Below are 11876 nucleotides of genomic sequence, written 5' to 3'. Positions count from 1 at the left end.
GGCGTCACCGCTGTGGTGGTCTTTGTGTTGCTCTGTCTCCTCGTCCTCCTGGGGAGACATCTAGCCGCTGGGCGTAAGGGTGAGACACAGAGACACACACAGAGAGACACACACAGAGAGACACACAGAGACTCACAGAGAGACACAGAGAGACACACAGAGACACACACACACAGAGACTCACAGAGACTCACAGAGACACACAGACACACACACAGAGACACACACAGAGACACACACACAGAGACACACACAGACACACAGAGACACACACACACACAGAGACACACACAGACACACACACACACACAGACACACACAGAGACACTCCACTCATCGCCGGCGTCACCGCTGTGGTGGTCTTTGTGCTGCTTTGTCTCCTCGTCCTCCTGGGGAGACATCTAGCCGCTGGGCGTAAGGGTGAGACACGGAGACACGGAGACACAGAGACACAGAGACACACAGAGACACCCAGAGACACACAGAGAGACACACAGAGACTCACAGAGACTCACAGAGACACACAGAGACTCACAGAGACACACAGAGACTCACAGAGACTCACAGAGACACACAGAGACTCACAGAGACACACAGAGACTCACAGAGACTCACAGAGACACACAGAGACACACACACACACAGAGACCCACAGAGACTCACACACAGACAGAGACACACAGAGACTCACAGAGACACACAGAGACTCACAGAGACTCACAGAGACACACAGAGACTCACAGAGACACACAGAGACTCACAGAGACACTCACAGACACACAGAGACACACACAGACACACACAGAGACACACAGACACACACAGAGACCCACAGAGACTCACACAGACACACAGAGACACACACACACTCACAGAGACACACAGACACACACAGACACACACAGACACACACAGACACACAGACACACACACAGACACACACAGACACACACACACACACACACAGACACACACAGACACACACAGACACACACAGACACACAGACACACACACACAGACACTCACAGACACACACACACACACAGACACACACAGACACACAGACACACACAGAGACACACACAGACACACAGACACACACAGACACACACACAGAGACACTCCACTCATCGCGGGCGTCACCGCTGTGGTGGTCTTTGTGTTGCTCTGTCTCCTCGTCCTCCTGGGGAGACATCTAGCCGCTGGGCGTAAGGGTGAGACACAGAGAGAGAGACACACAGAGACACACACAGAGACACACAGAGACACACACACACAGAGACCCACAGAGACTCACACACACAGAGACACACAGAGACACACAGAGACACACACAGAGACTCACACAGAGACTCACAGAGACTCACAGAGACACACACAGACACTCACAGAGACACACAGAGACTCACACAGACACACACACACACACAGACACACAGACACACACAGAGACACACAGAGACTCACAGAGACCCACAGAGACTCACACACACAGACACACACAGAGACACACACAGACACACACAGAGACACACACAGACACACACAGAGACTCACAGAGACTCACAGAGACACAGAGACACACAGAGAGACACAGACACACTCACACAGACACACAGAGACACACAGACACACAGACAGACACACACAGAGACACTCCACTCATCGCCGGCGTCACCGCTGTGGTGGTCTTTGTGTTGCTCTGTCTCCTCGTCCTCCTGGGGAGACATCTAGCCGCTGGGCGTAAGGGTGAGACACAGAGACACGGAGACACACAGAGACACACAGAGACACACAGAGACACACACACAGAGACACACACAGACACACACACAGACACACACACAGACACACACAGAGACACACACACAGACACACAGAGACACACAGAGACACACACAGAGACACACACACAGAGACACACACAGACACACACAGAGACACACACACAGAGACACACACAGACACACACACAGACACACAGAGACACACAGAGACACACACAGAGACACACACACAGAGACACTCACAGAGACACTCAGACACACACAGAGACACACACGGAGACACACAGAGACACACAGAGACACAGAGACACACAGAGAGACACACAGAGACACACACACACAGAGACTCACAGAGACTCACAGACACACAGAGACACACAGAGACACACAGACACACAGAGACACACAGAGACACACACAGAGACACTCACAAAGAGACACAGAGACACACAGAGACACACACAGACACTCACAGAGACACACACAGAGACTCAGAGACACACAGAGACACACAGAGACACACAGAGACACACAGAGACACTCACAGAGACACACAGAGACACTCACAGAGACACACAGAGACACACACAGAGACACACACAGAGACACACACAGAGACACACAGAGACACACACAGAGACACACAGAGACACACAGAGACACACAGAGACACACAGTGGCACACAGAGAGGCACACAGAGATACTCACAGAGACAGAGACACACACAGAGACACTCACAGAGACACTCACAGAGACACTCACAGAGACACACACAGAGACACACACAGAGACACTCACAAAGACACACGGAGACACACACAGAGACACACACAGAGACACTCACAGAGACACACACAGAGACACAGAGACACAGAGACACACACAGAGACACACACGCAGACACACACAGACACACAGAGACACACAGAGACACACAGACACACACAGAGACACACAGAGACACACAGAGACACACACGCAGACACACAGAGACACACAGAGACACACAGACACACACAGAGACACAGAGACACACACAGAGACACACACGCAGACACACACAGACACACAGAGACACACAGAGACACACAGACACACACAGAGACACACAGAGACACACAGAGACACACACGCAGACACACACAGACACACAGAGACACACAGAGACACACAGACACACACAGAGACACACAGAGACACACACAGAGACACACAGAGACTCACACAGAGAGACACACACAGAGACACACAGAGACACACACAGAGACACACACAGAGACACACACACACAGAGACACACACAGACACACACAGAGACACACACAGAGACACACACAAAGACACACAGAGACACTCACAGAGACACACAGAGACACACACAGAGACACACAGAGACACACACAGACACACACAGAGACACACAGACACTCACAGAGACACACACAGAGACACTCACAGAGACTCACAGAGAGACACACACAGAGACACTCACAGAGACACTCACAGAGACACTCACATAGACACACAGAGACACAAACAGAGACACACAGAGACACACACAGAGACACACACAGAGACACACACAGAGACACACACAGAGACACACACAGAGACACACACAGAGACACTCACAGAGACACTCACAGAGACACACAGAGACACACACAGACACACACAGAGACACACACAGAGACACACAGAGACACACACAGACACACACAGAGACACACACAGAGACACACACAGACACACGTACGTGTGTCTCACTGTGTGTGTGTCTCTGTGTGTGTGTCTCACTGTGTGTGTGTGTCTCTCTGTGTGTGTCTCACTGTGTGTCTCACTGTGTGTTTCACTGTGTGTCTCACTGTGTGTCTCACTGTGTGTGTGTGTCTCTCACTGTGTGTCTCACTGTGTGTCTCACTGTGTGTCTCACTGTGTGTCTCTGTGTGTGTGTCTCACTGTGTGTCTCACTGTGTGTCTCACTGTGTGTGTGTGTCTCTGTGTGTGTGTCTCACTGTGTGTCTCACTATCTCTCTGTGTGTCTCACTATCTCACTGTGTGTCTCACTATCTCACTGTGTGTCTCACTATCTCACTGTGTGTCTCACTGTGTGTGTGTCTCTGTGTGTGTCTCACTCCGTGTGTGTGTCACTCTCTCTCTGTGTGTGTGTCACACTGTGTGTAGGTACGTACGTGTGTGTCACTCCGTGTGTGTGTAACTGTGTGTGTGTGTAGGTACGTGTATCTCACTCTGTGTGTCACTCTCACTGTGTGTAGGTACGTGTATCTCACTCTGTGTGTCACTCTCACTGTGTGTAGGTACGTGTATCTCACTGTGTGTGTGTGTGTCTCTCTCTCTGTGTGTAGGTACGTGTATCTCACTGTGTGTGTGTCACTCTCTCTCTGTGTGTAGGTACATGTATCTCACTGTGTGTGTGTCTCTCTCTCACTGTGTGTAGGTACGTGTATCTCACTGTGTGTGTGTCTCTCTCTCTCTGTGTGTAGGTACGTGTATCTCACTGTGTGTGTGTCTCTCTCTCACTGTGTGTAGGTACGTGTATCTCACTCTGTGTGTCACTCTCTCTGTGTGTAGGTACGTGTATCTCACTGTGTGTGTGTGTCTCTCTCTCTGTGTGTAGGTACGTGTATCTCACTGTGTGTGTGTCTCTCTCTCTCTGTGTGTAGGTACGTGTATCTCACTGTGTGTGTGTCTCTGTGTGTGTGTGTCTCACTATCTCACTGTGTGTGTGTCACTGTGTGTGTGTCTCACTATCTCTCTGTGTGTGTCACTGTGTGTATCTCTCTCTCTGTGTCTCTGTGTGTGTCTCTGTGTGTGTGTGTGGTGTGTGTATCTCTCTGTGTGTCTCACACTGTGTGTATCTCTCTCTCCGTGTGTAGGTACGTACGTGTGTGTCACTCCGTGTGTGTGTGTGTATCTCTCTCTCCGTGTGTAGGTACGTGTATCTCACTGTGTGTCTCTCTGTGTGTGTGTGTCTCACTATCTCACTGTGTGTGTGTCACTGTGTGTGTGTCTCACTATCTCTCTGTGTGTGTCACTGTGTGTATCTCTCTCTGTGTCTCTGTGTGTGTCTCTGTGTGTGTGTGTCTCTGTGTGTGTAGCGGTTAGCGCTACGCTGCGCTATGAACCTGGCGACCCGGGTTCGATTCCCTCTCACGGCCAACACCAGTGACGATTATCTGAACCGGTCCCGGGCCTCCCCTAGGTCGACTCAGCCTCAAATGAGTACCTGGTGCGGTGTGTAAACATCGCCACTAGGGAGACAAAGGCGGTCGGGCGTGGTGCTGGCCACCCACCCCCTCGTGTACCGTTCCGGCCTTCATAGGTGCTCGCTAACAGCACTTGCCCCTACAGTCTGTTACAGGCTATATGGGGGATCTTTGTCTTTTGTGTGTGGTGTGTGTATCTCTCTGTGTGTCTCACACTGTGTGTATCTCTCTCTCTGTGTGTAGGTACGTACGTGTGTGTCACTCCGTGTGTGTGTGTGTCTCTCTCTCTCTCTCTGTGTGTAGGTACGTGTATCTCACTGTGTGTGTGTCTCTCTCTCTGTGTGTAGGTACGTGTATCTCACTGTGTGTGTGTCTCTCTCTCTCTGTGTGTAGGTACGTGTATCTCACTGTGTGTGTGTCTCTGTGTGTGTGTGTCTCACTATCTCACTGTGTGTGTGTCACTGTGTGTGTGTCTCACTATCTCTCTGTGTGTGTCACTGTGTGTATCTCTCTCTCTGTGTCTCTGTGTGTGTCTCTGTGTGTGTGTGGTGTGTGTATCTCTCTGTGTGTCTCACACTGTGTGTATCTCTCTCCGTGTGTAGGTACGTGTATCTCACTGTGTGTGTGTGTATCTCTCTCACTGTGTGTGACACTGTGTGTCTCTCTCTCTGTGTGTATCTCACTACGTGTGTGTCACTGTGTGTGTGTGTGTCTCACCGTGTGTGTGTGTCTCTGTGTGTGTGTCACTGTGTGTGTGTGTCTCACCGTGTGTGTGTGTCTCTGTGTGTGTGTCACTGTGTGTGTGTGTCTCACCGTGTGTGTGTGTCTCTGTGTGTGTGTCACTGTGTGTGTGTGTCTCACCGTGTGTGTGTGTCTCTGTGTGTGTGTCACTGTGTGTGTGTGTCTCACCGTGTGTGTGTGTCTCTGTGTGTGTGTCACTGTGTGTGTGTGTCTCACCGTGTGTGTGTGTCTCTGTGTGTGTGTCTCACTGTATGTGTGTGTCTCACCGTGTGTGTGTGTCTCTGTGTGTGTCTCACTGTGTGTGTGTGTCTCACCGTGTGTGTGTGTCTCTGTGTGTGTGTCACTGTGTGTGTGTGTCTCACCGTGTGTGTGTGTCTCTGTGTGTGTGTCTCACTGTGTGTGTGTGTCTCACCGTGTGTGTGTGTCTCTGTGTGTGTGTCACTGTGTGTGTGTGTCTCTGTGTGTGTGTCACTGTGTGTGTGTGTGTCTCACCGTGTGTGTGTGTCTCTGTGTGTGTGTCACTGTGTGTGTGTGTCTCTGTGTGTGTGTCACTGTGTGTGTGTGTGTGTCTCACCGTGTGTGTGTGTCTCTGTGTGTGTGTCACTGTGTGTGTCACTACGTGTGTGTGTGTCTCTGTGTGTGTGTCTCACTGTGTGTGTGTCTCACTGTGTGTGTCTCACTGTGTGTGTCACTGTGTGTGTCACTACGTGTGTGTGTGTCACTGTGTGTGTGTGTGTGTCACTGTGTCACTGTGTGTGTGTGTGTCACTGTGTGTCACTGTGTCACTGTGTGTGTGTGTGTCACTCTCTCACTGTGTGTGTGACACTGTGTGTGTGACACTGTGTGTGTGTGTGACACTGTGTGTGTGTGTCTCACTGTGTGTGTGTGTCTCACTGTGTGTGTCTCACTGTGTGTGTCACTGTGTGTGTCACTGTGTGTGTGTCTCACCGTGTGTGTGTGTCTCTCTGTGTGTGTGTCTCTGTGTGTGTGTCTCACTGTGTGTGTGTGTGTGTCACTGTGTGTCACTGTGTCACTGTGTGTGTGTCACTGTGTGTGTGTCTCTGTGTGTGTGTCACTGTGTGTGTGTCTCACCGTGTGTGTGTGTCTCTGTGTGTGTGTCTCACTGTGTGTGTGTCACTACGTGTGTGTGTGTCACTGTGTGTGTGTGTCACTGTGTGTCACTGTGTCACTGTGTGTGTGTGTGTGTCACTGTGTGTCACTGTGTCACTGTGTGTGTGTGTGTGTCACTGTGTGTGTCACTGTGTGTGTCACTGTGTGTGTGTCACTACGTGTGTGTGTGTCACTGTGTGTGTGTCACTGTGTGTGTCACTGTGTGTGTGTCACTACGTGTGTGTGTGTCACTGTGTGTGTGTCACTGTGTGTCACTGTGTCACTGTGTGTGTGTGTGTATCTCACTGTGTGTGTGTCTCACTGTGTGTGTGTCTCACCGTGTGTGTCTCTGTGTGTGTCTCTCTCTGTGTGTGTGTGTGACACTGTGTGTGTGTGTCTCCGTGTGAATGTACGTGTGTCTCACTGTGTGTGTGTGTCTCTGTGTGTGTGTAACTGTGTGTGTGTCTCTGTGTGTAGGTACGTACGTCACCCATGAGGGTCTTCGTGGTGGTGACGACTTCCCAGAGTCCGAGAACCTCACGGGGGAGAGAGACACGGACGGAGACGCGAGGGAGTACATGATGTAGACAGACACAGGGACACACAGACACAGAGACACAGAGACACAGGGAGAGACAGAGACACAGACACAGAGACACGGACGGAGACGCGAGGGAGTACATGATGTAGACAGACACAGGGACACAGACAGACACAGAGACACAGAGACACAGGGAGAGACAGAGACACAGACACAGAGACACGGACGGAGACGCGAGGGAGTACATGATGTAGACAGACACAGAGACACAGAGACACTGAGACAGAGGGAGAGAGACACAGGGAGTACATGATGTAGACAGACACAGAGACACAGAGACACTGAGACAGAGGGAGAGAGACACAGGGAGTACATGATGTAGACAGACACAGAGACACAGAGACACTGAGACAGAGGGAGAGAGACACAGGGAGTACATGATGTAGACAGACACAGAGACACAGAGACACAGACACAGAGACACAGGGAGTACATGATGTAGACAGACACAGAGACACAGAGAGACACAGAGACACAGGGAGTACATGATGTAGACAGACACAGAGACACAGAGACACAGGGAGTACATGATGTAGACAGACACAGAGACACAGAGAGACACAGAGACACAGGGAGTACATGATGTAGACAGACACAGAGACACAGAGAGACACAGAGACACAGGGAGTACATGATGTAGACAGACACAGAGACACAGACAGACACAGACACAGAGACACAGAGACACAGGGAGTACATGATGTGGACAGACACAGAGACACAGAGACACAGACACAGAGACACAGAAACACAGGGAGTACATGATGTGGACAGACACAGAGACACGGACGGAGACGCGAGGGAGTACATGATGTAGACAGACACAGAGACACAGGGAGTACATGATGTAGACAGACACAGAGACACAGGGAGTACATGATGTAGACAGACACAGAGACACAGAGACACTGAGACACAGAGACACAGACACAGAGACACAGGGAGTACATGATGTAGACAGACACAGAGACACAGACACACAGAGACACAGAGACACAGGGAGTACATGATGTAGACAGACACGGGGAGTACATGATGTAGACAGACACAGAGACACAGAGACACAGAGACACAGGGAGTACATGATGTAGACAGACACGGGGAGAGAGACACAGGGAGAGAGACACAGGGAGTACATGATGTAGACAGACACGGGGAGAGAGACACAGGGAGTACATGATGTAGACAGACACAGAGACACAGAGACACAGACACAGAGACACAGAGACACAGGGAGTACATGATGTAGACAGACACGGGGAGAGAGACACAGGGAGAGAGACACAGGGAGTACATGATGTAGACAGACACGGGGAGAGAGACACAGGGAGTACATGATGTAGACAGACACAGAGACACAGAGACACAGACACAGAGACACAGAGACACAGAGACACAGGGAGAGACAGAGACACAGAGACACAGACACAGAGACACGGACGGAGACGCGAGGGAGTACATGATGTAGACAGACACGGGGAGAGAGACACAGGGAGTACATGATGTAGACAGACACGGGGAGAGAGACACAGGGAGTACATGATGTAGACAGACACGGGGAGAGAGACACAGGGAGTACATGATGTAGACAGACACGGGGAGAGAGACACAGGGAGAGAGACACAGGGAGTACATGATGTAGACAGACACAGGGAGAGAGACACAGGGAGTACATGATGTAGACAGACACGGGGAGAGAGACACAGGGAGTACATGATGTAGACAGACACGGGGAGAGAGACACAGGGAGTACATGATGTAGACAGACACGGGGAGAGAGACACAGGGAGTACATGATGTAGACAGACACGGGGAGAGAGACACAGGGAGAGAGACACAGGGAGTACATGATGTAGACAGACACGGGGAGAGAGACACAGGGAGTACATGATGTAGACAGACACAGAGACACAGAGACACAGACACAGAGACACAGAGACACAGGGAGTACATGATGTAGACAGACACGGGGAGAGAGACACAGGGAGAGAGACACAGGGAGTACATGATGTAGACAGACACGGGGAGAGAGACACAGGGAGTACATGATGTAGACAGACACAGAGACACAGAGACACAGACACAGAGACACAGAGACACAGGGAGAGACAGAGACACAGAGACACAGACACAGAGACACGGACGGAGACGCGAGGGAGTACATGATGTAGACAGACACAGAGACACAGAGACACAGACACAGAGGGAGAGAGACACAGGGAGTACATGATGTAGACAGACACAGGGAGAGAGACACAGGGAGTACATGATGTAGACAGACACGGGGAGAGAGACACAGGGAGTACATGATGTAGACAGACACGGGGAGAGAGACACAGGGAGTACATGATGTAGACAGACACGGGGAGAGAGACACAGGGAGTACATGATGTAGACAGACACGGGGAGAGAGACACAGGGAGTACATGATGTAGACAGACACGGGGAGTACATGATGTAGACAGACACAGAGACACAGAGACACTGAGACACAGAGACACAGACACAGAGACACAGGGAGTACATGATGTAGACAGACACGGGGACACAGAGACACAGGGAGTACATGATGTAGACAGACACAGAGACACAGAGACACAGAGACGGGGGATAGAGACACGGACGGAGACGCGAGGGAGTACATGATGTAGACAGACACAGGGACACAGACAGAGACACAGAGACACAGACACAGAGACACAGAGACACAGGGAGTACATGATGTAGACACAGACACTGGGAGTACATGATGTAGACAGACACAGAGACACAGAGACACAGAGACACAGAGAGTACATGATGTAGACAGACACAGAGACACAGAGACACAGGGAGTACATGATGTAGACAGACACAGAGACACAGAGACACAGGGAGAGAGACACAGAGAGACACTGGGAGTACATGATGTAGACAGACACAGAGACACGGGGAGAGAGACACAGGGAGTACATGATGTAGACAGACACAGAGACACAGAGACACAGAGACAGAGGGAGAGAGACACAGGGAGTACATGATGTAGACAGACACAGAGACACAGAGACAGAGGGAGAGAGACACAGGGAGTACATGATGTAGACAGACACAGAGACACAGAGAGACACAGAGACACAGAGACACAGGGAGAGACAGAGACACAGAGAGACACAGGGAGTACATGATGTAGACAGACACAGGGAGTACATGATGTAGACAGACACAGGGAGTACATGATGTAGACAGACACAGAGACACAGACACGGGGAGAGAGACACAGAGACACAGAGACACAGGGAGAGACAGAGACACAGAGAGACACGAGGGAGTACATGATGTAGACAGACACGGAGACACAGAGACACGGGGAAAGAGACACAGAGACACAGAGACACTGCGAGTACATGATGTGGACAGACACGGAGACACAGAGACACTGAGACACAGGGAGTACATGATGTAGACAGACACGGGGAGTACATGATGTAGACAGACACGGGGAGTACATGATGTAGACAGACACGGGGAGAGAGACACAGAGACACAGAGACACAGGGAGTACATGATGTAGACAGACACGGGGAGTACATGATGTAGACAGACACGGGGAGTACATGATGTAGACAGACACGGGGAGTACATGATGTAGACAGACACGGGGAGAGAGACACAGAGACACTGAGACACAGGGAGTACATGATGTAGACACAGACAGAGACACAGAGACACAGAGACACTGAGACACAGGGAGTACATGATGTAGACAGACACAGACACAGAGACACTGAGACACAGGGACTACATGATGTAGACACAGACAGAGACACAGAGACACTGAGACACAGGGAGTACATGATGTAGACACAGACAGAGACACAGAGACACGGGGAGAGAGACACAGGGAGTACATGATGTAGACAGACACAGGGAGTACATGATGTAGACAGACACGGGGAGAGAGACACATGGAGAGACACAGAGACACAGGGAGAGAGACACAGGGAGAGAGAGACACGGGGAGAGAGAGACACGGGGAGAGAGAGACACGGGGAGAGAGAGACACGGGAAGAGAGAGACACGGGGAGAGAGAGACACGGGGAGAGAGAGACACCGGGAGAGAGACACGGGGAGAGACACGGGGAGAGAGAGACACGGGGAGAGAGACACGGGGAGAGAGAGACACGGGGAGAGAGACACGGGGAGAGAGAGAGACACGGGGAGAGAGAGACACGGGGAGAGAGAGAGAGACACGGGGAGAGAGAGACACGGGGAGAGAGAGACACGGGGAGAGAGAGACACGGGGAAAGAGAGAGACACGGGGAGAGAGAGACACGGGGAAAGAGAGACACGGGGAGAGAGAGACACGGGGAGAGAGAGACACGGGGAGAGAGAGAGACACGGGGAGAGAGAGAGAGACACGGGGAGAGAG

The 11876-nt window shown here is 51.3% G+C and overlaps 1 protein-coding gene across 1 annotated transcript in view; it reads left to right on the top strand.

Annotated features, from left to right (window-relative positions):
* Positions 1-10771, top strand: part of LOC116936967 (uncharacterized) — a 34702-nt gene extending 23931 nt beyond the window's left edge. Inside the window, exon 8 of the mRNA XM_076063615.1 lies at positions 7345-10771. The gene's annotated coding sequence lies outside the window, so the exon portion shown is untranslated. The remainder of the gene's footprint in view (positions 1-7344) is intronic.
* The last annotated feature ends 1105 nt before the right edge of the window (positions 10772-11876 follow it).

The sequence above is a fragment of the Petromyzon marinus genome, unplaced genomic scaffold (assembly GCF_048934315.1).
Source record: "Petromyzon marinus isolate PM22_M1 ecotype Great Lakes invasive population unplaced genomic scaffold, UKy_Petmar_22M1.pri1.0 PM_Scaffold_164, whole genome shotgun sequence".
Classification (NCBI taxonomy): domain Eukaryota; kingdom Metazoa; phylum Chordata; class Hyperoartia; order Petromyzontiformes; family Petromyzontidae; genus Petromyzon; species Petromyzon marinus.
This window is presented reverse-complemented; position numbering and strand designations above follow the sequence as displayed.